This window comes from Peromyscus eremicus, chromosome 1 (assembly GCF_949786415.1).
Source record: "Peromyscus eremicus chromosome 1, PerEre_H2_v1, whole genome shotgun sequence".
NCBI classification, from domain to species: domain Eukaryota; kingdom Metazoa; phylum Chordata; class Mammalia; order Rodentia; family Cricetidae; genus Peromyscus; species Peromyscus eremicus.
In genome coordinates this window covers 29,798,198-29,824,812 of record NC_081416.1, presented here as the reverse complement: position 1 = coordinate 29,824,812, position 26,615 = coordinate 29,798,198, and the positions used below count along the sequence as shown (strand labels likewise).

The 26,615-nt window shown below is 47.2% G+C and overlaps 1 protein-coding gene across 5 annotated transcripts in view; it reads right to left on the bottom strand.

Moving 5' to 3' along the window:
• The window catches only part of Sgms1 (sphingomyelin synthase 1), a 267,072-nt gene extending 240,735 nt beyond the window's left edge, over nucleotides 1–26,337 (bottom strand). For 2 of the 5 annotated variants that reach the window (XM_059258958.1, XM_059258972.1), the window contains exon 1: nucleotides 26,222–26,337. The gene's annotated coding sequence lies outside the window, so the exon portion shown is untranslated. Of the gene's footprint in view, nucleotides 1–24,294; nucleotides 24,695–24,893; nucleotides 25,027–26,221 lie in introns of those variants that run through there. The other 3 variants (XM_059258951.1, XM_059258966.1, XM_059258956.1) reach the window with 2 other exon arrangements.
• Nucleotides 26,338–26,615: the final 278 nt, after the last annotated feature.

The following is a 26,615-nucleotide window of genomic DNA, read 5'->3' as shown; positions in this document are numbered from 1 at the left end:
CACAGAAAATGCACCTGACACACAGTAGGCATTGTACACAGACGCTTGACAGTGAAAAGTGAAGAGAAACATTCAACTACTTAGCAGGACAAAAGGCAGTGAGTTGATTTTTCTAATACTGTTTCTACCCACAAAGCTTCATTCTTCACAACTAAGGACCTGATAAAATTTTAATAACGATACATGTATCCTAGTGTTTTGTTTTTTTACTAATACTAAGACTTCCTTGTCCTGGGGCTCGGGGGATGCTTCAGCAATTAAGAGCATTTGCTGCTCTTAATTTAAAGAACAGGAATTGGGTTCCCAGTACCCACAAGGGAGCCTCCTGATGGCCTGTAACTCTAGCTCCAGGTCTGATGTGTTCTTCTGACCTCCATAGGCACCTGCACATACATGCACAGACACACAGACACAGAGACAGACACACACAGATAAATAATGAATAAGTAATTTTTTTAAAAATGGCTTCATCATTCTATACTACCAGAAACATAATGACCTTGCCAGCAAGATCAACCTTTTAGAACATTAGTAAGCATTACACTTTTGATACAAACATTGGCACTGAAAGACTCAAATCAAAACATTTGGCTCACTTTAACTTTTCTAGATCAGAAAATCTTAAATCACTCATTTAAAAATAGTAGCATTTTTTTTCAACATATTTCTAGTTTCCTGAAAATCATCCCAAATTATCTGGCCAATGAAGAACCAATCTTGATTAAAAAACAAAACAAAAAAAATTACAGTGACAAAATAAACTCTGTCAACACTGTATAAACCACTGTTCAGGGAGACAAGGCTCCTCAACAGTACCCCTGTGCTGTACCTAAGAGGTAGTTCACATATAAAATGTGAACTTAGGAACAGAGTGTCCATGGAAGTGCCTAGGCGTCTCCATGGTAACTGATCCTGTTTGCATGTCGCGGAAGAATGACAGACCGGCAGCAGCTCCAGGATGGTAGCTCTGCGTTGCAAAACTGGAGCGATCCCATCATTCCTGACCCACTGACGCTGGCCTGAGAAAGCCTGAGCCATGTCTGCTCTGGTATGGGATACGGAGGGGAGAAAAAGGAGCCATTTTCCAAAGCAGAAAATGAGAAGGAACAGAAGCCACTTCAGAACAGTGTGAGCTGTGTGAAGAAAGCAAAGGTAGCCGACGCTCGAGTTTCCTCAGTATGTCCCACGGACAAGTCATTCTGCTCCGAATATGTCTGCATTCTTCCAAAACAATGCGCTCGTATTTGTCTCTTCTGAGAGACGTGTAACAGAAGTCCCTACTTCACAGATAAGAAGTTGACTCTCATAGGTTAAACGACTGCTCCAAAGTCACCAACTAGTATGTGGGTAATGTTACTGGCTCAGAGCATCTTGTAAGTGCTCAGACATCTAACCATGGCCTCCTTGGTTCATAAAAACTAAAGCCACTACTAATGCCCCAAGGGTTTTGTAAGGACAAAATGAGATTACACACACACACACACACACACACACACACGTATGTATGTATGTCTATTCTCCCCCCTCCCTTCTCTCTCCTCGTTCCTTGATCTTTGGAATATGCTGTGATAGGCTGGCAGCAATGATAATATAAAATGTATGGCATAATACCCACCATAAGAGGATTAGAATAATGACAGCAACAACAGAAAATATGAGCAGAAGATATATGAACAATAAATGTTCAATACCACTGATCACTAGGGAAATGCCAATCAAAACCACAATGACATACCAGTACACACCAACCAGAACGTCTATTACTCTTCTCATTCCTATAACCAAACATCTGGTGAGCGGCAGATGTAAGGGCGGAAGAGCTTACTTGGGCTCACACTTTGAGGGTATATACAGTCCAACATCAGGGGAAGGCATGGCAGGAGAAGAGGCTCCGGGCTGCAGTAGCAGTGACATAAGGCTACTTGCTCACATCTCTATGGACCAGGAAGCAGAGATAAAGACAGGAAGCAGGGCTAGGCTAGAAAGCTCAGCCGTCCCCGTGCCCCTACCCTAGGCCCCACTGCCCAAAGGTCTTCCACAACAGCACTGCCCATCAGCTAGGGACCAAGTAAGTGCTCATCATATGAACCTATATGAGTACATTTTATATTTGTACCGGAACATTCTGCTCCTGGCCCCCATGGGCTCAGAGCCATGTCATAATGCAAAAGGCATTTAAGTCTTAACTTCAAAGTCCCTATAATCTTTATTTAATTAATTAAATAATAATTTAATGTGTACAAATATTTTGCTTACAGATCTGTCTGTGTACCATGTGTATGCCTGGTGCCCAAGAAAGCCAGAAGAGGATGCCAGGTCCCCTAGGACTGCAAATGCAAACTCTTGTGAGCTGCTCTATGGGTACCAAGGACCAAACCTGGGTCCTCTGCAAGAGCACCCAGTGCTTTTCACTGGTGAGCCACCTCTCCAGGCCATCCCTATAGTCTTATCAGATTCAACACTGTTCAAAGTCCAAAGTCTGTTCTGAGACTTAAGATGATTCCTTAATTATGAGGCCCTTAAGGCAGCCATCTTCCAACAGGGTCCTCTGAAGGCTCTGTCTTTGAAGGCAGTAGCTTTACAAATGAATCTGCACTGCAGCGCCCTGGAACTCTGGGTAAATGAGGTTTTACTCTCAAGATATCTTCCCTGTGGTCACAATGAAAAGTCCACGTTTCTCCTTAATGGCACTAATTTCTTTAACAATCGTAGTCTGCTCATCTTCTCTCTGATTTTAGCCAGGTTCACATCCCTTTCCTTCCCAAACTGTACATTTTCCCTGTTTCTATTCTGTTCTCTCTCTCTCTCTCTCTCTCTCTCTCTCTCTCTCTCTCTCTCTCTCTCTCTCTCTCTCTCTCTCTCACACACACACACACACACACACACACACACACACACACACACTGTAAATGTCAGTAAACGCAGAGTGTAATAACCATACCATAACCTGGCCATCATGCTTCCTTGAAACTTCCTCTGGCAAACAGTCCATTATTTTTCACTTCAATTTCATTCACATTTTCAGGACACAGAGTTCAGCCAGATCCCTTGTCAAATGAAACATAAAAGGCCTCTAGCAGTCAGTTCCTGGTAAGAAGCCCTTGCTCCCCTTCTGAAAGTCATGAGGACAGGGGCCCAGTAAGCTCTGCTTTCAGAACTCTAGCCCGCAGCCACAGCCTCCAATTCTTCCTTCACACCCATCCCAAAGAGCGAACCACACGACCAGGTTTATCACAGCAATTCCCTGGCCATTGCTTCCATGGACATCTATCAAGATGTGCATCTGTGTCTTTTGTGATGTCCTTTATGATAAAGCAGCAAACCTAAGTGCTTCCCTGAGTCAGTGAGCCCTCCTAGCAAATGAGTGACACCGGATTGGGTGTGGGGGCCAGCAAGCCCTGATTTAGAGCTAGTTGGTTAGAAACAGAGGCACACCAATCTGCAATGGGGGCCAGTCTTGTGGAGCATAGTCCTTAAGCGGTAGAAGCTGTACCATCTCCAGTAGAGAGTGTAATGGTGAAGAACTGCCTGCCACACATCTGGTACCAGAAGACATGTATTGAGTGGTATGTAAGAGTAAGAAAAAAGTCTGTTTACAAAATATCTGGGTTTAAGTCTAGATCTCTTCTTCTGGCTGTGTGACTTAGGGCAGCCTTTTCAACCTCCCCTAGAAGGGCAGGGTTGGAGAGATCTCAGACAGCTGAGCATGGCCTAGGGGTTTGTGGAAGCTTCAATATATAGGCATGGCTGATTAAAGCATTTGGCACTGGTAACCAACTCAACCTTCAGCCCCTCTGTGGTGGTTTGAATGAGAATATCCAGTGGTTCAGCTGTTTGAATACTTGGTCCCTCGTTGGTAGTGCTGTTTGGGTAGGTTTAGGAGACATGACCTTACTAGAGGAAGTAAGCTTACCGCTCCAAGTAGACCTTGAGGTTTCAAAGCCACACACTATTCCCAGTTCACACTCTCTACTTCCTGCTTGAGACTCAAGATGTGAGCTCTCAGCTGCTGCCCCAGCTGTCAGGTCTGCCTACTGCCATACTTCCCAGCCATGATGGTGATGGACTCTGATCCCTCTGGAATCATAAGCTCAGATAAACCCTTCTGTAGCTAGAGTTTTCTCTGTCACCCACCAGTCCCACAGCCGCTCAGACCCGACCAAGTAAACACAGAGACTTATATTGCTTACAAACTGTATGGCCATGGCAAGCTTCTTGCTAACTGTTCTTATATCTTAAATTAATCCATTTCTATAAATCTATACCTTGCCACGTAGCTCATGGCTTACCGGCATCTTCACATGCTGTTTGTCATGGCGGCAGCTGGCAGTGTCTCTGACTCAGCCTTCCACTTCCCAGAATTCTCCTCTCTCCTTGTCCCGCCTATACTTCCTGCCTGGCCACTGGCCAATCAGTGTTTTATTTATACAGAACGATATCCATAGCACCCTTCCTTCTATATATTGCCTTGGCCTTGGTGTTTCATCACAACAGAAAAGTAACTAAGACACCTCCTGGTCTTGCCTTGCTCCCATCCTCAAAAACCTTGAGATTCTAGCCATCAGACACTCTTTTCACTGTAGACTCTAAGGCTTTAGGGAGCTATGTGCCACAAACTATGGGTAGAGATCAAATACATACTTCTTAATTGTATGTTTCCCGAATATCAGTTTTCAATTAATATGTCAATTAGCCATTAGTTAGGATGTGTGTTACCTGGCATATGTAAGAAAGGCATAACAGTCCCATTCTCTGGCCAGTATCTATCTCCTCTTGATCCTCCCCTTGGCACAGATTAGGCAGCCCTCATCCACAAAGTTCTGATCTCTACAAATCCTCTCCTAACTGCTCAGCTCTGCTTCAGCTGTCCTGTCAGCCTGGAACCTGCTCCATCTCTTTTCCTCAAATTTCATCCCAATGGCAACTATAGATAACCAGTTAGCCAGCTACTCCATGGCTCTGCAGGCACACAGAAGACAGTGTTCTGGTTTCTATAGATTTCCTTTTTTTTTTTTTTTTCCTTCTTTGTTCTCAAGGCAGGACCGGGCAGGCCTGAAACTCGCTATGTACTGAGTTATGAACTTGAATTCCTGATCCTCCTGCCTTCACCTCAAGGTGCTGGAATTACAGGTGTGACCACCACAGGCAGCCTCTAATAGCTACCTCTGAACCCATGTTTCCTATCTTGTATCACGGCACTGAAATCCATTCCTTGAGGGTAGTTATTATTAGGGGACACTGGTGTCACTGTCTGAACCTAGCAGATTGCTGTTCAACAGCTGTCTGCATTGGAATTACATCTGGGGAAGGAGAGGGAAAGAAAGGCTGCTGGATCTGTTTTGCAGTGTTTACTTTGAGCCTGACACTCACTGGGCACTGTCTCAAGCATTAGAGAGTAGTGACCAGCCAGCAAGTTCTCCATATCACTTACTTTTCTATTGTTGTGGTGAAACAGCATGACCAAAGTACCTTATAAAGGAGTGTTTGATTGGATATATGGTTCTAGAGGGTTAAAGTTCATGGTATGGAGTGAAAGCATGGTGGCAGGAATAGCTAAGAGCTCACATCTCAAATCTCAAGCCAAAGGCAGAGAGAGCTCACTCGAAATGGCATGAGTCTTTTGAAATCTCAAAGCCCACCTCTAGTGACACACCTCCTCCAACAAGGCCACACCTCCTAATCCTTCCCAAACTGTTCCACCAACTGGGGACCAAATATTCAAACATATGAGCCTATAGGTGCTATTTTCTTTCAAAATACCACAGTCTCTCAACTTACAGTCTTGTGAAAATGTATTATATACACTATACATGCACATACACTATAAATACTTTATTTGTATATATAAGTATGTAAACACATCAAAATATTCATATTTGATAAAACTGGGGTTGGATGTTTGTTCAGTGTATTTTTGCCCTACTTTTCTGAACATTTAAAATATTTTAAAGATGAAAAATAGTTTTTAGTGAGAGAAATTTAAAGGTAAAGGCTCTGCTGTCTGGGGGAAAGGAGCTTGCCAAGCTAATGCATTTCCAAGAATTCTGGATGAGAAATTTCTACTGGAATCTATTTTTTAACATAATGCTCCACAGCTGAAAAAGCAATCAGTAAAGGAAAAAAAAATAGAAATGAACAAGTCCAGCCAACAGAATTCAACTGAATAACAACAAGAGGTTCTCAAGGGCTGCAGAGATTGTTCGGGGGCTAATTAAGATCATGTACTGTCCTTGCAGAGGACCTGATCTCACTTCCCAGCACCCACATCAGGCAGCTCACAACTCCTGTAACTCTAGCTCCAGTGCATCAGGCACCTCTGGTCTCAAGTGCACCTGCACTCACACGTGCATACCCATACATAAAAACACACATACGTATACATAATTAAAATAAGTGTTTGTAAAAGAAGAAGTTATCCTCAGTCGAGCTAAAAGGTCCTCATCTCTGTCTTCAGGAACAACAATAGAAGAGGATAACTGAGGAGTATAACTACATTCTCATGTACTTTTGCCTCAGGAGCCTTCAACATGAACGATGCACTGGGCATCCGCAGACATGATTCCATAATAAACTTGTAGGTCGGCACTATGGTCCCCTTAACAGATGAGATTAATGTTCACAAACTCAGGTCATTTGTTCATCATCTGCAGACGTTGCTAAGCATCCATTGCTGGTGATTGACAGGGCTGCCATCCAATCCCATCCCCGACAAGAGTCAAAGCCTTGGTTTTGCTTTCATTACACCATAACACATTCCTCCCACTGTCTGACATTTCTCTACCGTGGTTCTCATCTACTTCTGAGCTCTACAAAGGACTGAGCCTCATCAAGAATGAAATCTCTAGCAGGCAGCTCTGTAAACCGAAAACAAAAATCCAAGAAATTAGTCTTGACATATGTAATATAAAGGATGGCACTTCCAATTGTTAACTCAAGACAGTAAAAAAATTGAGGGATGCCGAAATTGTAGGTCAACAGTAGAAGGAATGCCTGGCATACACAAAGGGAGGGGGGAGGGGAACCATTTAGAGGGTAAAGAAATGAAGAAGTCAAAAACACCATAGTCATGAAAGAAGTGCTGTATTTAGGACTTCCTTGTTTTTTTCTTAGCAATGCTAGAGATGGCACCTGGGGACTTGCATGTGATAGACAAGTGCTCCAGAATCCTTTATGTTAATTTTGACACCCATAACATTTGAAGGGATATTAAAGGTATGATCAGCAACAAAATGTGAGAAAATTAGGAGTTCCCTTTCATTTTGGCTTGTTTCTATGAACTACACACAGTCTTACTGGGTAGCCTAGGATGACTGCAAATTGCGTGATCCTCCTGTCTCAGCCTCCCAAGTTTTGGGATTACAAGTGTGTACACTCATACCCAGCTGAAGCACTTTTGTTTTATTTTGATTTGTTTTTGTGGTGCTGACAATCATACTGAGGGTCCTGTGTATGATAGGCAAGTGCTCTACCACTGAACTATATGTTCAACACCGACCCCCTCAAAAGAGAGAGAAAATTCTTAAAGTAACTCCCTAGCATTATTTATTTTTGAGCACTTGTTATTGTGAGAGTTTGCAAAAATTTGTCTTCTGCATGTAGACAAAAAAGCAAGACACAGGTAAGCATATTGAAATGTTATTATTTACCAAATTTTTAAAAATTAAGAACACTGTAATGCTTGAAATATATGCTACTGTTTATCCCAGTAGGACTTGCATTAACTATTCTGGAAATAAAATATAGAACAAGAAAATGGGAAGAATTGGATTTAATGTTCACATCAATATTTCTGACCTGCAGAGTTTATTCCCAAAATAGAGGCTTTGGCACAACACAAAAAGCTCTGTGCTTTTCTCATGGTTCCCTCCCACAGAGTCTTAAGCTTAAAAGCTAAACTGCTCTAGCTATACGTCCTAGACAGTAAGGACATTTTTTACTCAAAACTACATTATCAGGGCAGGGGACATACCCAACCTACATGGGTCATAGCCCCAGGCCAGTCATAGGCCCTATCTCAAAAACAACAAGGACTGCTCTTAAGAAATAACACCCAAGGATGTCTTCTGACATGCATACATACACACATACACACACACACACACACACACACACACACACACAAAGCACACAGAGCACATTACTAAAGCGCTCTGCTTACCAGTTTTCATGCTCCTGCCCCCCACCCACCCAAAAGAAAGGTCTATCCACATGAGCCTGTACCTGCTACTGTGGTCCACAGGCCACTTACCACATTCCAGCCCGCAGCCTGCATATATCAGGGCTGAGGACCAAATGGTAGGAAACATTCACAGGTGCAACTCAGGCAGAGTCACCAGAGGTAGGGCCTAGAACAAGCATTATAAGAATTAGATAAGCGCCGGGCGTTGGTGGCGCACGCCTTTAATCCCAGCACTCGGGAGGCAGAGCCAGGTGGATCTCTGTGAGTTCTAGGTCAGCCTGGACTGCAGAGTGAGTTCCAGGAAAGGCGCAAAGCTACACAGAGAAACCCTGTCTCAAAAAACCAAAAAAAAAAAAAAGAATTAGATAAGACAGCGAGAAATACTGAAACTTACACCCAGAGGGGAGAAGGAAATGGAAGGACGTTCATTACAGTCAAGGAGGAAGAGGACGAGGCTCTCAGTATGCCAGGATCAGATCTAGTGTCAAGGATGAGAGTGCAGCTCCATGGCACAGCCTGACATGCATGAGGCCCTTTATTCCATTCCCAGTACCAAAATTAATTAATTAATTAATTAACTATAGTCAATGAGATGGTTCGGTAAAAGCATCTCCTGCCCAGCCTCATGACCTGAGTTGGATCCCCAGAATCTACATGGTCGAAGACAACCAACTCCCACAAGTTGTTCTCTGATCTCCGCAAGCACACATGCCCACATAAAATAAATACTGAAAATAAAACAAATACACATGCACATATATCATAGAGCATGAAAATAAACCTTTACTGTAAAAACACTATCCACAGTGCCGTCAGTAAACAGGATGCGCTTTCTCCCCTTTCAGAGCACTCATGTGCCTTTAGAAAATATAAACAGAAAAAAAGAAGAAGAAAACGTAGGCAGCATACACAAATACACTTGACTGACTGGCATATTTTTATGATGACAGTCACATTTGATTATTATCAGGTCTATGAAAGAACAAAGTATCATACTTTCCCCACAAAATAGGAAGTTAATCTCAATTTCTTGTAAGGCCACAAAAATGTATCTACAACCACAGAAAGGTAGACCACGGTCAAACCACTAGACCTCCCATGGAAGGGAGGGGGTACATCTGCCTGCCGCTCTAGGGTCTCCACCCAGCCTCCCTTACTACACAGATTTGGAGAAAAATACAAATTAAAATCAAGATGTTTGCTGTCCAAACACAGCATGTAGCCCAGAACCTCAGCCCAGCCTGAATTCATTATCATCCTCAGCAGAAAACCGAGTGCCGCTGCTCCCAACACAAGCTCGGAGATGCACACCCCACCTCGGTTCCTATCTGCAGCCCCACAAAGGCTTTGCTGAGAGCTTAATCACCTGAGACTGGATCAAGGAAGCAAACGCTACTGCCAGATTTCTCCTCTAGAGGTACTGACAGGCAAGAGCTATCAAAGCAAAAGATAAGAAAAGACCAGGCTGATTTCCAAGAACGCTGACTGGCCTGGCTCGAAGCTGCTGCAAGTGTGTGCTGAGAGCATTCCCCAGAATTTAAAGCTACTCGCTTGAACGCAGGCAACAGTAATGCCATCAACTAAAACTGTTCAAAGTGTTTGGATGCTCTGATGCCTGTAACCAAATTGGGCAAAGTGACTATCACTAAGAAGTATCTAACTTAGAAAGCTCTTTTGTAAGGCCTACTGAAAGACTGATTCAAAGAACATTTAGGTAGCCATATTCACAATGTTCATAGCACATTCACTCATGTTGATTGAAATATGCTATACAGATGTTATGAAATACTATTTAGCCGTTAAAAAGGGGAATCTGAATACATGCTACAATATTTATTAATCTTGAAAACATTTGCTAAGTAAAACAAGTTGGATACAAAAGGAAAATTCTATATAATTCATATATGAGTGCACAGGATAGTCAAATTCACAGACACAGAAAGTAAAATTGTGGTTGTCACAGGCTATGGAGTGGGAACCATTTACTGAGTATAGACTTTCAGCTTTAGGTGATATAAGTAAGGCTTTATAGATGGACAATGGCGATGGCTATACAACAATATGAATGTATTTAATGCCCTGAATAACTCAAATGCCAAATGCCTTAAAATAACTCAAATGCTAAATTTTATGCCTGTATATTTTACTTCAGTGTTTGAAACTAAAACATATTTGTATTTTTCAAAGGAAAAATATTGAGAATAATTTCAGTCACATCTTAGAATTATTATATTTTGAAACTACATAAACATATATTTTCTTATTATGTTTTGATTTTGAGGCAGGGTCTGGCCTCAAACTTGTCTTCCATCTCATACTTGGGCAAATTGGACCTTCAGTCTTAGTCTTCGAAGCAAAGAGAGAAGGTTCTCTCCTAATGTCACAGTGACTGCACGGACAAAGGCCACAGCCTCAGCAGGCCATGGGCACTGTGTCCGAGGCTTGGCACAGGAGCAGTGTGATGATATCCAAAGACGCTTTCCAACGCTGGTGGCCATTCCAGACACATCCTACAGAAAAAAACCCTTCTCCAGCCAACCACAAACATGACTTCAAGCAGAGAGAGTCTGTACATATTTACATGTGATGCTCAAAGACAGGGTAGCTGGTTATTGGGTGTCTTAAGTCTGGTTGAAGATAAGAAAATTCCAACACTGAGAAGGTAACAGAAGCAGCGTGTCCTGTGACAATGCCAAAGAGCTTGCTGATAAGCAACACCTACGCGCAGGAAATGTGGCCGACTGTGCACACACACGGGAGCAACATTCCCCACGTTACCCCTGTAAAGGATTCTCAGTCGTCTTTCTTAGGGTGGATGCCAGGGTTAGCTGCAGGCTGTGAAAGCTGAGATGGAAAGTCGGGAAGCAGCTCTGTTATCCTGAAATCCATCATCCCGCTGCACAGCCATGGTTCTGAGCCAAGGCTGAAGGACGCTGTTTCCTCCTAACGGCCTGTGGGAAGCAGCAAGTGCTTGCGAAACCATCAGGGGGAACAAAATAGAACAAAACAAACAAACACGTTCAAGACCACAATCTCACTTCCGTGTCTGAAATGATCCAGATACATTCTCCTCCAGCAGGGCACAAAGTAGGGGTGAGGGTTACCGAAACAAAACAGTACCCTAACCACCCAGGAGTTTCTAAGAGGGAGCAAAATCATTTACTTCAGGAAACTTCAGTGGCTTGGAGACAAGCTAACACTCTCAGTTTAGTACATTGGCGGAGCTCCCCAAAATAGTCCAAATCAAACAAAGCAAAGCTTGGCTCCCCTGCCCCTACCCGAAGCTCAAATTCAGCCTCCATTCAGTTCACATCTGCTATGAAGGTAAGAGCCTACACCACAGTACCAAGCTCCACCGGGATCTGAGCCCTAAAACCATAAAAACACTTGTTTTATACCACAAGCGCTGTCCTGCTTACCAGGAGTTAGCTTTGCCTGGGTTGTCCCTCTGAGCACTCCACTGTCCGTACTGGGTCTTGGTGCACATGCGGTATTTATAAAGGAGAAAATGCAAGGATATGCATACCAAAATGCAGCAGCAACAGCAGCCGTTCATTACAGGTGACAGGGCGCAACTACTTATGTTTACTATGTTCTAAATGGAGATGGAAAATGAAGGGGTGGGGAGTGGAGAAAGGGGGAAGTGTTTGGACGTGGGCTAAGACATCAGTCACTAAGGAGCCACCCGATGTACTCAGCACAAGCTCTAGGCTCCAAGATCACCATTCACAGAGATCTGGGTGTCAGTCCAGTGTTCATACTGCAACACGCGGCACTCAGAGCCTGGTGTGGGTGGGGAGGAAAAGAAGGTAACACAAGAGCACTCATCTATAATACAAGGAACACCTCGGCCACTTCAGAGTCGCCAGAACTGACATGCAGCCATGTAAACAGAGACACACACCTGAAACAGGGGCGCGAGCCACAGAAACGTTATCAAGGAAATCGTTCTTGCCGTTCTGCAGTGAACAGTCACAGAAGATTAGCTGGCCAAGTCAGTGGGGCCTGCCTCTCTCGGAGGCTGAAGCTCCCTACGCACAGGAGCCACACCGGATTGCTTCATCACGGGCTTACAAAGACAGCCAGCCAATGTCATATCAATAGTTTAGTTTGGTAATAAAAGCAGTATATACATTTTGTATCTAACGATGTTTTCAAAACACCTCTATTCTCATAGGTGTATTTTTAAGGGTTGCTGCTAGCCTGTTATGTGGATAGACACAATTTATTTAACCAACTCCTACAGTTGGAGGTCAGGCTTCCAACTTTCCATTACTGATCAAGAACTCTGGCATGAAGACAGATCTTAACAGTTTTTTAAATTAGACCCTTAAAGGCAGAATGGCTGGGTCAGATAGTACGTACCTATGCTATCACTCTTAAATACGCCTCATCTGAAGGCAACAATCATGAACTTTCTGGGGTTGGAAAGTTATGACACCGACCACCAAAGTCACAAACTGTCCTCTCCAGGCTCAAGTCCAGTGTCCACGGGCCACAGCAAGCTGAGAATCAGCACCAGCTCCGAGCACCGCCTGCCTCTCTCTCCAGCAGCTCAGCACCTCCTCTTGCCTTGGAGAACAGGACAAGAGTGTAACATGGCACCACTGCCCACTGTGCCACGTTGCTCTAACTTCCTCTGAGGAAAACCAAGCCTGTGCCATCCATAGACAGAAACACAAGCCCTGGGTCATCTATGAGGTTCTCAACATGTCCACCTGCTTCCTCTTGGGTGATCACTTCCCAAAAGTTCCTCCAAAAAAACAGGAAGAGCGCTAAGGTCAAGTTCTCAGGGGTACGATTTTCACTTTTCACCCACTGTCATGACAACTGGCCTTCAGACACCTTCACGGTGAAGTCAGTGAGGGCTAAAGCTACTATGCTCCTAAAAACACACACGTGCCGGGCGGTGGTGGCGCACGCCTTTAATCCCAGCACTCGGGAGGCAGAGCCAGGCGGATCTCTATGAGTTCGAGGCCAGCCTGGGCTACCAAGTGAGTTCCAGGAAAGGCGCAAAGCTACACAGAGAGACCCTGTCTCGAAAAACCAAAAAAAAAAAAAAAACCACACACGTAAGCACACGCAAAAGGAGGACATCTCATTGTGGAGCCTTCCAGGAGTTCAGCCACGGACCTGGGAGCTGACAGGGCCATCTAAGAAATGGTGACCACACTTTTGCAGCTTGCAGAAGTCCTGAATGTTCTGACGGTCTGGTTTCTGTTGTTACAGTCAAAGGGGAATCAGTCAGGTTGAGGGCCCCATGGAAACTTGGACTACTACCCATCCCCCAGCTGGTAACTTGGTAGGGCCTTCCAAAGTACTAGGGTGTCTCTATGCACTAAAAGAAATGTCAAATTTCAGACCTTGTGAATGGGTGACAAAGCTCTTCCCAGGCTGTTCCCTGAATGAGGAGGAGTCACCTCTTGACCTCCTAATGTGTCTCCTGTTTGCTTCCTCAATTAGGACCTGTGCCTATAACCTAGAAACTCCACGTGACCTAGGCTCTGTTCTGTCCACACCGGTACACGTCACACTAGCTAAAGCTGAAGTGTCGGAGACTTAGGCCATCTACCAAGACTTCGCTTAAGACCCAGGGCCTTCACCTGGTGGCTTGCTGTGCAGGCACCAGAGATTGCAAGGTGGAAACAGTGAGCTGATAACAGAGACAAGCCAGGGTAAAATCACAGGGAAGGGGTAACATGGTCAGAGAGCAGAGGACAGAAAAACAGAGGCCCTCCAGTGCAACAGCATCGGGTCTCACTCCACTGGACCACTGAATGATCAGGACAGCTCTCCTGAGAAAAAAAGGGACAGCACACCTTCCTCTAACATAGAATCTTAACATCATCCTCTTCTGCGACCCAGCAGCCAGGCACATCTGCCATCATGCCCTCACCTGCCCTCCTTCATCTCAGGTGTCCCGGGGAAGCCTGGCTTTGGCTGACAGCTGTAGGTGTTCCCTGCAGAGGCCTTTTCTAACTCCCTTACAAAAAGCAAGCCTTCAACAGCTGGCAAACAGACCTCTAACTGCTGTTTCCCGTCAAGTGGCTTGGGCATGAACAAAGCAAAACGGGGTCACAGAAAACAGTGCTCAAATAAACAGTTTCCCTACCAGAGGAATAGCAAACAACTGCCGATGTAAACACACGAGCTGCACTGTTCAGGCATGCCCCAGGCTTGGGAGGGAGCTATGATATCTGGAGACTAGCTGGCCAGGAGTCAGCTGTTCCAAATTTTCCCTTCCAAACACATGAGCAGAGGCCCAAGGTTCCCCAGCCACTTGGCCGGCACACAGGCTCAGCCTGCCCTCATTTGTAAGGACACTTCAGGAGGAGGAGGAGGAGGCAGAAAGAAGAGAGGGAGAAAACACAGCCACTGAGAGTAGAACTCCGCACTAAGACCCAAACTGAAAAGCAAGTCAGTCAATCTTTCCTAGGTTTACATCTTAGGAACCGGTCTGGCTGCATCTTTAAAGACAAAGATTTGAACTGGAAATGTTCCTGTGACTCTCCGGCTTCGGAACACAGTCCTGATCACCAGTTCTTCTTGCCAATGACCACTACTACTAGATCCCACCTTCCTAGACTCTCCCTGCTCCCCCACCCCAAGAACCATTTATGCTCCGCCCACAGCAAGCTGCCATCCTACACCATCAGCTCCTTCTGCACACTGTGCCAACGCCAGGACGCTGCAGTAAGCGACCACTGTCCCAGGGGGCCTGGTGCTCAGCTGTGACCTGGCCTCACTACGTGGTGATGACACTACCTGAGGACATGTCTCTCTCACAAAACCTTTTCTAGGCTAGAAGCTGCTCCTTCCAGTTTTAGCTATAACCCTGCTCACATGGAAACTCGGAGTGTCAGTTGCAAAGCAGCAAACCCACTATGATACCTGCAGTTGTTTATGTTGCTTGAGGACTCATTAGTATCAGTGTGCCCATGTGGTTGGCAGCCCTCTTACCTGCTCTCTCTGCGGCGCACCAAGCTCTTTCTTCCCACAAACACTTTGCCATCACAGTTAAACCAGTAAACGAGACCGCCTTCTATCTCTCCACTGCCAGGCTAGGAATCTTGAATCATCTGTGCTTCGCTTTCCCATGGGGCTAAGTGGTGGACAGAAAGCAGCCCCGTAATCTGGGCATGTGGAAGTGGAGACAGAAAACAAATGACGCCATCTTCCTAAGACAGGCTGCTGGGTGGCACTTCATGCTCTGAGGAGCCTCAGGTCGTCAGGTGTTGCTGGCGCCCCAGTCTGCCACTGCTCTTAGCCCTGTCACAAACAGTGCTGAACACGGGCACTGCTTTGCCACCCCAAATGGACACCTTCTAGTGAGGTAGAAGCAACTGGTTCCCGGCTGCTGCAACACAGCTTCACGTGGTGGTTCCCAAAGCATGTCCCCAGACCAATGGTAGCAGCTCCTGGGAAGTAAGGAACATACAAGCACACTGCTGGCTGCCACCTGCCCCCAAGCTCCCCTCCTCAGAAGCTCTGGGGGTTGGGCCCAGCAAGAAGGCTTGGTGGTGAAACTGATGCAAACTGAAACTTGGGGCCCACTAGCTCAGGCAGAGGAACACCCAAGGTCACAAGGTCACGGAAATACCCAGCTTGGACCAACCTGTGTATCACAACCTGACATAGTTACCCTGGCTCCCCACCAACAGCACCCACTGGTGTTTGTTGTTGTTGTTGTTGTTATTGTTGTTTTTGTTTTTGTTTTTTTGCCAACAGGCAAGAGCCCCAAACATGATCTCCTTCAGGACACTGTTCCTTCTATTTTCTCAGGGAAATTTTTCATGCCTCACTTTCCTGTCTCTACAAGGGAACGGCAACATCCACATCACAGAGTCAGGGCAGACGTAGAGCGGTTTGTGATTAGCCCTCCATGAACCCCTAGATTACTGTAGTTCTGCCAAAACATCTAATCAGAACTAGAAAACCAGCAAAACGTGACTCGCTTCCTGTGTGTTCACCACTGTATTTCTTTCTACCCACTCCATTCCAGGGCTCTGAGGGAAGACATTCAGAACACCAAACACTACACCTGGCTCAGCCGTGTCTCAGGCACTTATCTGTTCCGTCTACATGACCATGCCTTGAACATCCAATACCATGAAGAAAGCCCACGCTACTGGGCTGTACAGCCTCGCACCAGATCCTTCTGGACAAATGCCAACCAACTCTGGGGCCTCAAGCCTCCCACACCTCAAAAGGAACAGAGAAAGACTGTGGGAAAATCAACAAAAGTGGGAAGAACAGGAGCTAATATTTACAGGTTCTAAACTGGCACTACAGTTGGGCTCTCCAGTATCCCCCAAATGTCCATGTTTGAAGGTTTGGTCCCAGACTGTGATGCTACTGGAAAGTAGTGAGATCTTTTAAGAGCTGTGGCCCAGTAGAAGGAAGTTAGGTCATGGGAGGCATGCCCTGAGACGGGATCTGAGGTCCCTAGCCTTTTCCTCCCTCTCTCCCATCCTGGCTGCTGTGAGGTGAGTGGCTTTCTCTACTATGAATTGCCACTGTTACGTAGACAGAAATCAGCAGACTTGATGGATATCAGGGCTGGACCCTCCTCTCATGATCAACGCAGGTACAAGAAGGTACCAAAGCTGTAAGCTCTTAATTAACGCCTAAAGGAAAGGAACCTGAGTTACCTCTCTGATCTTGGAAGGAGAGGTCACATCCTAAACTTCCCAGAAGGTCATGAACTGATAAGCTATCTAAATCTAGTCCCAGGGGTCCCAAACTTTGGACATACCACAGCACTCTCCAATACAAACAGGCCTGCCAATCACCTGGGCAGGAGAGCACCCCTAAGGAAACCATGTGTTGTAGATGCTTTAGTAAGAGTAAAAAGCATGCTAGCGTGTCAATCAACACAAAGGCCCTTAGTTCACTGTGCACTCTCACAGAGCAAGTCTGTTTGACTCTGCCTACCTTCTGTATCATGTAATAAACATACTCATAAAAATTAGTAATAAACTCTGCCTGTCTTCTACATTACACTCTGTGTGTCTCATCTTAATTCTTCAGAAGTCACAAAGACCAGGGAACTGAAGGGAGGTGACATCAAGATCCCAGTGACACGACCATGATATACAACCTCTCCTCAAGCCAGACGACCATGGACTGGAACCAAAAGCCAATGACCCAAAATGAAGCTTTGTTCCTTAAAAGGTAATTGTCACAGCACAGCAGGGTGGGAGGCTGGTTCCTCAGTTTGATCATCAACATATCTCAGGAGAAGAAAAAGAGGGGAAAAAAAAAAAAAAAAAAAAAAACATCATCCCTGAGAGATACCCCATTCTCAGGGACTTTGTCACAGCGACAGAACTAACTGACACACTTTGTAACAGACACTCGGTGCCTTACAAATGTTAGCTTACATCTTTCTCACTGACTCAACAACCCTGGACAGTAGCTGCTGTTCTTATGCCCACCCAAGAACATGGGGCCTGCGGCACAGCTGGTCCACAGAACCTGCCGCCAGCATACAGCCCATACACGGTGAGGCCCAGAGGCAAACCCAAGTACTCTAGCTCCATGGTCGACGTTCTTATCCACCATTCTAGAACTCAGAGAGCTACTAGTTATCTACCAATACTCCAGTCACCTATCACTACTTATCAGAACACTGATTTTAAGACACCTGAATCCAGACATGGGCGTAGGCAAGATGGTTTAGCAGGCAAGGCCCTTGCCACTAAGCCTCACAATCTGAGCTCATTTCCCAGGAACTACATGGTGAGTGGAGAGAACCAACACACACACACACACACACACACACACACACACACACACACACACACACAATAAGTAAATATAAAAAATATTAATTTTTTTTTAATTCCAGATGCAACATCCATTACCATGAGATTCAACACCAGGTCCTCAAGGTCCTCAACAGAAATGTTAATTACACTGGTTTTCACCTTGCTATTCTCTCCTCCCTATTCAAATGCCACCCAATTGGAATGAAAACTCCAAGAGCCGATTTCTCTCTTCCCATAACTCCCCTGGCACTGTAGCACTTAACCCTAATTATATACCATCTGTCACAAAGACGCCTCTAATTGTTACTTGTATATTAGTTGTATATTCCTCCCCACTCAACTGTAAAATTCCTTAGAAGTATCCATACTGTCTGAAAAAGTAAGCAGAGGCCCAGGCTCCCATACGTAGATCCGAGTGCTGCACACTAATTGGCTGGCCCCTTCACTTTGCTTTCCTGACACTTCTTTGTCATAAACCCTTAGAAGCAGGTGAAAGTCTGAAATTTAAAGCCGGTGTTGGGCGGGCTATGACATCAGCACTCCCTGAGCAACAGCTATGTTTCCAGATCTACACTCAGGGTACCTCCAGAGCCTCACAGAGGAGGTGCGCTTTGCTTATCCAGGCTTGAGGAAGGAGGAGCTTGGGGCAGTGAAATGGAAAGGAGGAAAAGATTGACCAATGTCACTCAAGTCTGGAAAAAATGAAGAGACTGTTAAAGACCTGTCCCCAAAGCCCTTACTCCATCTACACCCATGAGGTAGGAACAATTGCGGTTTAATATGTAATGTCTGCCACAGGCACATTGTGAAAGGCTAGGTCCCCTGCTGGCGTTGCTATTATAGAAGCTTTTGAAAACTTTGGGTGACTGTCCACAGCTGGAAAAAGTCCTTGGGGTATCTTGTCCCTGAACCCATCCTGGTAGCTCTCTGTTACCCACCATGATGAGAGTCTTCTCCACATGCTGCCTCCATGAGGCCACACAACCACAGACTGAATGCTTAGGGACCATGAATGCAATTATGTCTCTGCTCTTAAATTGCTTCTCTCGGGTGTTTGGTCACAACAGAAAAACAACTGTTAATAATACAACATCCAAACTTCAACTCTGCCTAAACATATGACCTAAAAAAGTTCCCACTGGCTGGAAGTGTAGCTCAGCAGTACAGCATGTGTTTAGCATGTATACAGCCCTGAACTGACCTTCCAGCACCATAATGAGAAAAAAATGTTACCATAAGGGAGAAAATTGGAAACTTTATTTAAAAGTTATTTTTTCAAGATGGGATGGCAATGACCATGATAGCATCAAAATAGTATCAAAATATCAAAATAGAAATGATGTCAATTCCCTCCATGACACTGTAACCAAGCAATGCCAATCACATTTCCTAGACTTTACTGAGAACTTAAAAAGCATTCCAAAATGTACATGGAAGAGCAAAGATCAAGCCAACATCTAAGAACAAGAGAGTCCTATCCCACCACATCAAACATGGTGCAAAGCTCTAAGGAAAAAATAAGGGTTTGGTGCAGAAACAGAAGACTGGAAAAGAACTAAGAACAAAATACCAGACCCTGTGAGGCACCTCAAAATTAATAGGGGGAGCTTAAGGGGAACAGGGTTTGGTGTAGGGTGATGACATTCTAGAGAGGGATCATGTTGATGCTTGTCCAACATGAACATCACACTATTGAATTATACAAAAATGATTGCCTGGAAGGCTTATGTTCTATATCTTGTGGCATAGTTCAAAAGAAGATATTTTAAATACCGTGTCACAATTTTGAAAAAATTATAAGCCAGTATGTTTAGTGACAGGAACCAAACACAATCAAGTATCATCCAGTATGGACATTTATATAAAACTCTAGAAAGGCGAGCTATAGTGATTACACAAGTCTGGGTGTAACAGGAAAGGTCTAACTACAAAATGGGCCCAAGGAAAGTTTGGGGGTGACAGAAATGTTCAGTATCTTCACTGTGTGGGTTTCAAGATAGCTACATTGTCAAAAGTAAAGTACACATTTTAAATTGATTTATCTACATAAATTATAACTCTTGATAAATTGACAAAGTCTCCTGTGTATGCGGAAACATGATATACAATCAAAACTGCCTCACCAAAATAATGAAAGAATGCCTTGTTTAATCGATGGTTTAGAAAAACTGTCTCACAAAATAGAAGGAGGGAAAGAAACACAAATGTGGGGGAGGGGAAAGAGAGTAAGAGGGGAGGAACAGAAGAGCAAATGGGCCATTGGTCCAAGAAACTGTATAACAACTAAATAATATAAGGAATGCCTCCAATTCATTAAGAATCACATAAATCCACATTAAAACAATGAGAGCTCATTATCTAGCCACAAAACACTGGTAAATTATAGAGCTGGTTAATGTCCAACACTAATAAGGATGCAGGGTGGCATCCCTGTAACCAGCTTGGAAGTGTACACCAGCTCAGCAGCTCTGAAAGTAACTCAGAGCACACTGGTACTTCATTTCTCAGCCTCTCAGGGCCGGGCCCCTACAGCAACAGTTCTCAAATATTCCCTTGCGTCAGAATCTCCAGGTTAGGCACATTAAAACACAGATTAGCAGCTTCTGCTCCAGGGTTTCTGATTCAGGTGGCCTCAAATCTGCATCACTGGCAGGGAGCATGCTTCCAAAACCACTACCCCTAGAGATCCTCTCACAGAGATCAGTAAGAGAACGCACAGGATCGAGATGAGTTAAGCACCCATCACTAGCATGCAAGCGCGCACACACGTGCATATAAACATATGAGTGTGTGTTGTCGTTTGAATGTAACTGGCCCCCAAAAGCTCATAGGAAGGGGCACTATCAGGAGGTGTTGCCTTCTGAAAGAAGTGTGTCATTGTGGGGGTGGGCTTTGAGGTCTCCTATGCTCAAACTACATCTAGTGAGATATTTCACTTCCTGTTGCCTGTGGGATTAAGATGTTGCTCCTTCTCCACTCTCATCTCCTTCTCCAGCACCATGTCTGTCTGCATGGCACTATATCCCACCACGATGATAATGGACTAAACCTCTGAAGTTGTAAGCCACCCAATTAAATGTTTCCTTTATAAGAGTTGCCATGGTCTCTTCACAGCAATAGAAACCCTAAGACAGTACATGTGTATGTACGAGTGCATACATATAAGCTAAACCCACACTCACACAAAACTACCTAATAAAACACTGAAAGAAATTCCGTCAACTCTCATGAAATGTTGGAATGTTTCCAAGATAAATGTTTTTGGAGGAACTCCAGATGGAACCCAGGACCCTGTGCATGCTTACGCACTCTACCACTGATCCACCACTGATCTGCAGCCTCAGCACCATTTGTACAAATTGAAGACAACAAATCAAGTAACACATCTTTAACAAACATCCATCCCCCATCCACGAAAAACAAAAACAAAAACAAACAAACTCATCCAATACATGAGAGTCAACTGGCCTGGCAGCAGAGGCAGTGGAGAGGGACAGAGATGACAAGAACTGATCACGTTTAAGAGCTTGGGAGGAAAAAATCACCTTGGATCATTAAAGGATGTCTAGCAGGCCACTGACAACAGAAGGAATTCTTGCTCAAATACAAGCATGGGGTAATTCAAAGCCCTGGACTCCAGCATTCCATTGAGGCCCAGTTTTCCCTTTGACAGATTAAAAAGAAAGTGGGGTTCATCTTGGCTTTTGGCAAAAGGGCATGTGTCTACATGTTATCTGTCTCCCTTCCCTTCCGTGTCTCTATCTGTAGATTGTGTGTGTGTGTGTGTGTGTGTGTGTGTGTGTGTATCTCAATATTTCCGTCTACACCTGTGTGTGCTCTGTCTATATGTTGAGACAAGACTCTGAGGGGACAAAGCTTCCTAGCAGACACTGAGCCACACCTCTTCACCAGCCACTCAATTTGGTTTGACTGAAACCAGAAGTTCCAGCCACAGTCGCAAAACCAAACACTCCCCTGCCCACAGGGCCTGCCCTTCATTCGTTCCCCGTCCTCACACCACACTGAACTGATCCAACCATGATGGGTTTTATCGGGTACCCGAACTAAGGTGATAAACTTGGTGGCACAGCTCTTCGGATGTAGAAGGGAACGATACATAAGCATCTGTGTTTTCTCTCTCTCTCTCTCTCTCTCTCTCTCTTTCTCTCTCTCTCTCTCTCTCTCTCTCTCTCTCTCTCTCTCTCGCGCGCGCGCGCGCGCGCGCGCGCATTTATATTCCTGATGAAGAGTTTTGACCAATAAGCCCAAATCTTTAAAAACCAGGCATACCAACAAGTTCTTATATATATATAAAAACATAGTGCCATCCAAAACAGGCAAAGACACAGCCACCTATAATCTGTCCTGTCCCCACAGAAGAATTGTTTCCTCGGCACTTGAGCAGATTTCGCCTTTTCTACAGCAGCGCTTATCACTGGAGGACACGAAGTTAGGGAACCTAAAGCGCTTTGTAGGAAATTCGGTCTTACCAATCAGAGAGCATATGATATGTGCCAGGAGCACATTTTAGTTCAAAACAGCTGGTGGCTACTGGTATTAAGAGTCCTCCTTCGTGTTTTTTATGAGCTATCCCCAAAAAATACCCTTTACTCTAGCTCAAGAGAAGTACCTGCCACAAGTTGAAAATGAAAATGTGAACAAGTATTGAGTTCTTGACATAAAACTGATGTTTATGGTCAACACAAGGCAATTGCATCTTGGGAAATCACACAAAGGTCTTTAATCGTCCAACATATATAATTCATAGGCATTGTTGTGCATTCTTTATTCTAAAATTGGTGCCAGGAGAGAATCCCATTTACAGACAAAAATGATGAGGAATGTGGTAAATACTAATGCTCTTCTATTATGAAAAATGTTTTTAAATATGAATAAGCATTTCCTGAATACTACAGACAGATCAGACATTATGCAAGACTCTAGAGTTCTCCAGTTAGTAAGATACTTTAAACAAATGTGTGCCTTTAAAAACTTAATCAATATCTTGAATTAGTAGGGTTTTTTTTAAGTTCTCTGATAAATGAAGTAGTTCAATGTCAGTGACAAGCGGCAGAAAAATATCTATTTACTAACAATAAAAATGGCTGGTCTCTGCAGCAGAAACAGAAGGGGGGCTCTCTCTGTAGAACCACCTAAACTGCAAGGTAGTGATGGCCACCTCCTGCTACCCAGCAGGTCTGTGATGGAGAGGCTTTAAAATGTGCTCTATAGTTTAGGAGGATCACTAAGGAAACCCAAAGGACCAGGGCATCCGGAAGGAAACAGCAAGCAGACCAGGAAAGAGATCTGCTGTGCATTAGAAGCCCACTCCTGGAGGTTTCCCCACAGCCGGCCAACAGCGGGAACCGGCTCTGCAGCCTCCTTGCCTGCTTGCTCCTTCAAGGCAAGGCTTCAGAGCTGGAAACCTGCCACCTGCTGAATCACCAAACATCCCTGGGCTTCCCTTTAAAAAAAAAACAAAAAACAAAACTGACCACATCGTCACCCAACCCTGGCTGGCTTCTTCCTTGGACACCTATCACTGACCAATGAAACACCCGGACCTCCTCTCCCCTGCCTCACAGACCCAAACTGCCCCCCCCCAAACCCAAGGCAACTTCCACCAGGACCCTACCTCATCAATCCCACTCTTTTCTGCTCTCTCAGCCCCCACCCCTGCTGATGTTCAGCCCCCAGGCCAGAAGGCATGGGGAGTTGACAGCACAGCCTGATAGGCATTCACCACTTCCACAACCAGATAGCCAACCAGAAACATCCCCAATCTGAGGACGGTAAATTTCGGGTGAGCTATGACAGTAGGCAGGCCTCAGAACACAGAAAATAAACTTCCTGTCAGAAACCAGCCTTCTGTTTTGGTATAAGTGTGCACCGCTGAACTCTGTCCTGTCTGAAGGTGAAATGAAACATCCGAGAAGCACCTGCCCGGATTCTCTCCGCTCCCCAGGACCACAACATCCTTCACCCTGACTGTGACTCGCGACAGTCAAAAGGGATCAAGCGTTAACCAGAACGTGCCAGGATGAATCCGTTAGCTGGACCAGGGCACCGGGACCACCGCAGGAAGATAGCCCGAGTGTGGGTTAAGACGCGGGCAGAGGCAGCAACTGCTGCCGCTGAGGTGCCCTTGACAAGTCGCCTACGATCACGCAGACCCCTCATTCGCTAAGCAAACCGAGACCAGAGCTCCGCGGACGCCCCTGCAGGCCTTACCCTTTAACACCCCCACGCGGCGGGGACACACGGGGTCTCAGAGCAGCCGCGAGCCGGGGGCTGTTACGCCGCCTGGGGAGGAGGGGCTCGCTCCTCCGAAAAGGGGGGTCCCACCTGTTATGTCGTTGGGGGTCATCGAGGGGCCGTGCTGAAGGGAATCCCAAAGCCGCGGGCGCCTAGCCGGCTGCGATCAGACCAGGAGATACCAACTGTCACTCCGCCGCCCGGGCTGTGGGGGTGGGGCTGCGATTTTGGGGGGTCCACCCCGGAATACTGCGGGACCTCCGGCTGGCTGCCGCTGGAGAGGTCCTCGGCTCTGGGCTCTCGGGCCCCGCCACCGTCCGCTCGCCCCAATGTGACACCAGGCAGCCTTCCAGCGCCCGCACGCAGCACCTCGGAAAGGTGCCCACTGACGCCTCCGCCTTCTTCCCCGCCCAAGTTGGCGGGGGAGCCCCGCCGGCGGCCCGCCCCCTCGGAGCCGGGATCGCGGCCGCCAGAGCGCTCCCCCGCGCCCACCCCCACGAGCGGCCGCGGGGGGGGGGGGGACCGCCCGCCAGGTACGCGCGCGACACCGCGCGGGCTGCGCTCACGCCCCCTCGCCCCGGCTGCCCGCCTGCCGTCCGCCGAGGTCAGGCCCGGCCCGCGAGACTCGGGTCAGATCCAGCCGCCCGCGACCCGGAGGCCGGCCCTCCGCCCCCGCCCCGCGGACTCACTTGCACGCGAGTCGTCGCAGCCGCCGGAATTCTTTTCCACGCGCCGAGCTCCCCGCCGCGGAACGAAATCCGGGGCAGAGCGGCGGCGTGCGGGCTCTGCAACCGATCGCGCTCTCCCGCCCAAGCGCTAAGCTCCCGGGACGAGCAGCCCGACCGGACCGGCCCTCCTCGCTCCTGTCCAGCCGGCAGCCCGCCGCCGCTGCCCCGGCCGCTGCGGAGCTGGCGAGAAGGCTTCTGACTTGGAGCCTCCGGCTGCCGAGCATGCCCAGTCCGCGGCGGAGCCGGGTCGGCTTCCCGCGCGACGCCGGTCCGTTCCTCCGGGTGTTCCCGGCGGCCGGGGGGGCGGGGACCGTGGACGCTCAACCGGGGACCCAGCGGAGTCTCGCAGGACAGCGAGCCGTGGGGTGTGCTGGGGGGGGGGGGGGGGTTGGGTCCTTTTCCTTTTCAAGAAACGAGAACCGGAGAGAGGGGGCGCTTCCTCCGAAGACGAGAAGGGCCCAGATGGTGGGTTTCATCCTTCGGGATCAGAAGCCCAATTAGGGGGTCAGCCTGAGATGTGTGCGGCGAGAGCCGGCCAGAGAGCTGGGGACTCAAACTCAGCCTTCGAGAAACCACCATCGGGGACACCAGTTTGCGAACTACACTGGGATTTTATTCCCCACCAAGCCCAAGAGCTGCGACACCTGTGACTGTAATTGATCATTTAAAATGGATGGTCTTCAAACTCTTCGGAACATTTCCCAAAGCTCTAATCCTTACACTCCCATCTTCCCAGAAAATCGGGGGGTCTGCCGGCTTCCTAAATCACGCAGCGCCAGGCAGCTCAGAGGCCCAGGCGGTCTCCTAACAGTCTCGGAGCACCGGGCCGCCGAGTCCGGCCGGGCCCCACCTCCCGCCGCCGCTCGGAGCTGCGGCGAAAACCTGGAGAGCGCCGCACCAGAGCCGGAGCACTGCGCATGCCCAATGGCCCCACGGGGGTGCGGGTCGCCGGCAGATTTCCTCCTGCTCGCACAGCCGAACCCAGTACCGGGACCCGGATCGCGCGGCAGGAACAGCAGCAGCCTTCCGGGGCACCCGGCCTTCTGGGCCCGCCGGCGCGTGCTGCGGGGACATAGCTCGTCCTGGATGCGCGGCCCGCAGGGTCTGGTCTGGGGGCGGGGGTGGGGGAGTGGGGACCAGCAGCGGCCCTGCCTGCGTGACACGTGACTGTCCGCCGCTCTCCGGGGCAGCCATCTTCCGCCCTGCGGGGCCGCCGGCGAGGAACAGTCCGGGATCCGGTGGGACTCAACCCAGCCGCCTCCCCACCAGGCCCGGGTCCCCGCCCTCACCTGCCTCTGCCCGGGCTGCAGGGTGGGTGCCGCTGCGCTGGCCCTCGATCGCCAGGAGGACGGACTGTCTCCGGAGCCAGAACCTAAAGGCTGCGAACTGGAGAGCAGCTCTCCTGGGGCTGACGGCTTCTGCTTTTCCCCAGGGGCGGAAGTTGGAAGAGGAGTTCCCGTTCCTAAAGCGCCGGCACCGCTCCCGCTGCTTGCCTGTTCTGACCCATTCCCGGCGACGGAGGATGGAGGTGGTGGCGGAAGACGTCAGGACCGCCGTCGCTCTCCTCCATGCATGTCCCCTGCTGCTGGTCAGGTTCGATGGTAATGCTGTTAGTCCCTTGGGCTCCCTGAAATCTCTGGACTCGCAACCTCATCACCCACCCGAGAATTCATTAGAACGGCA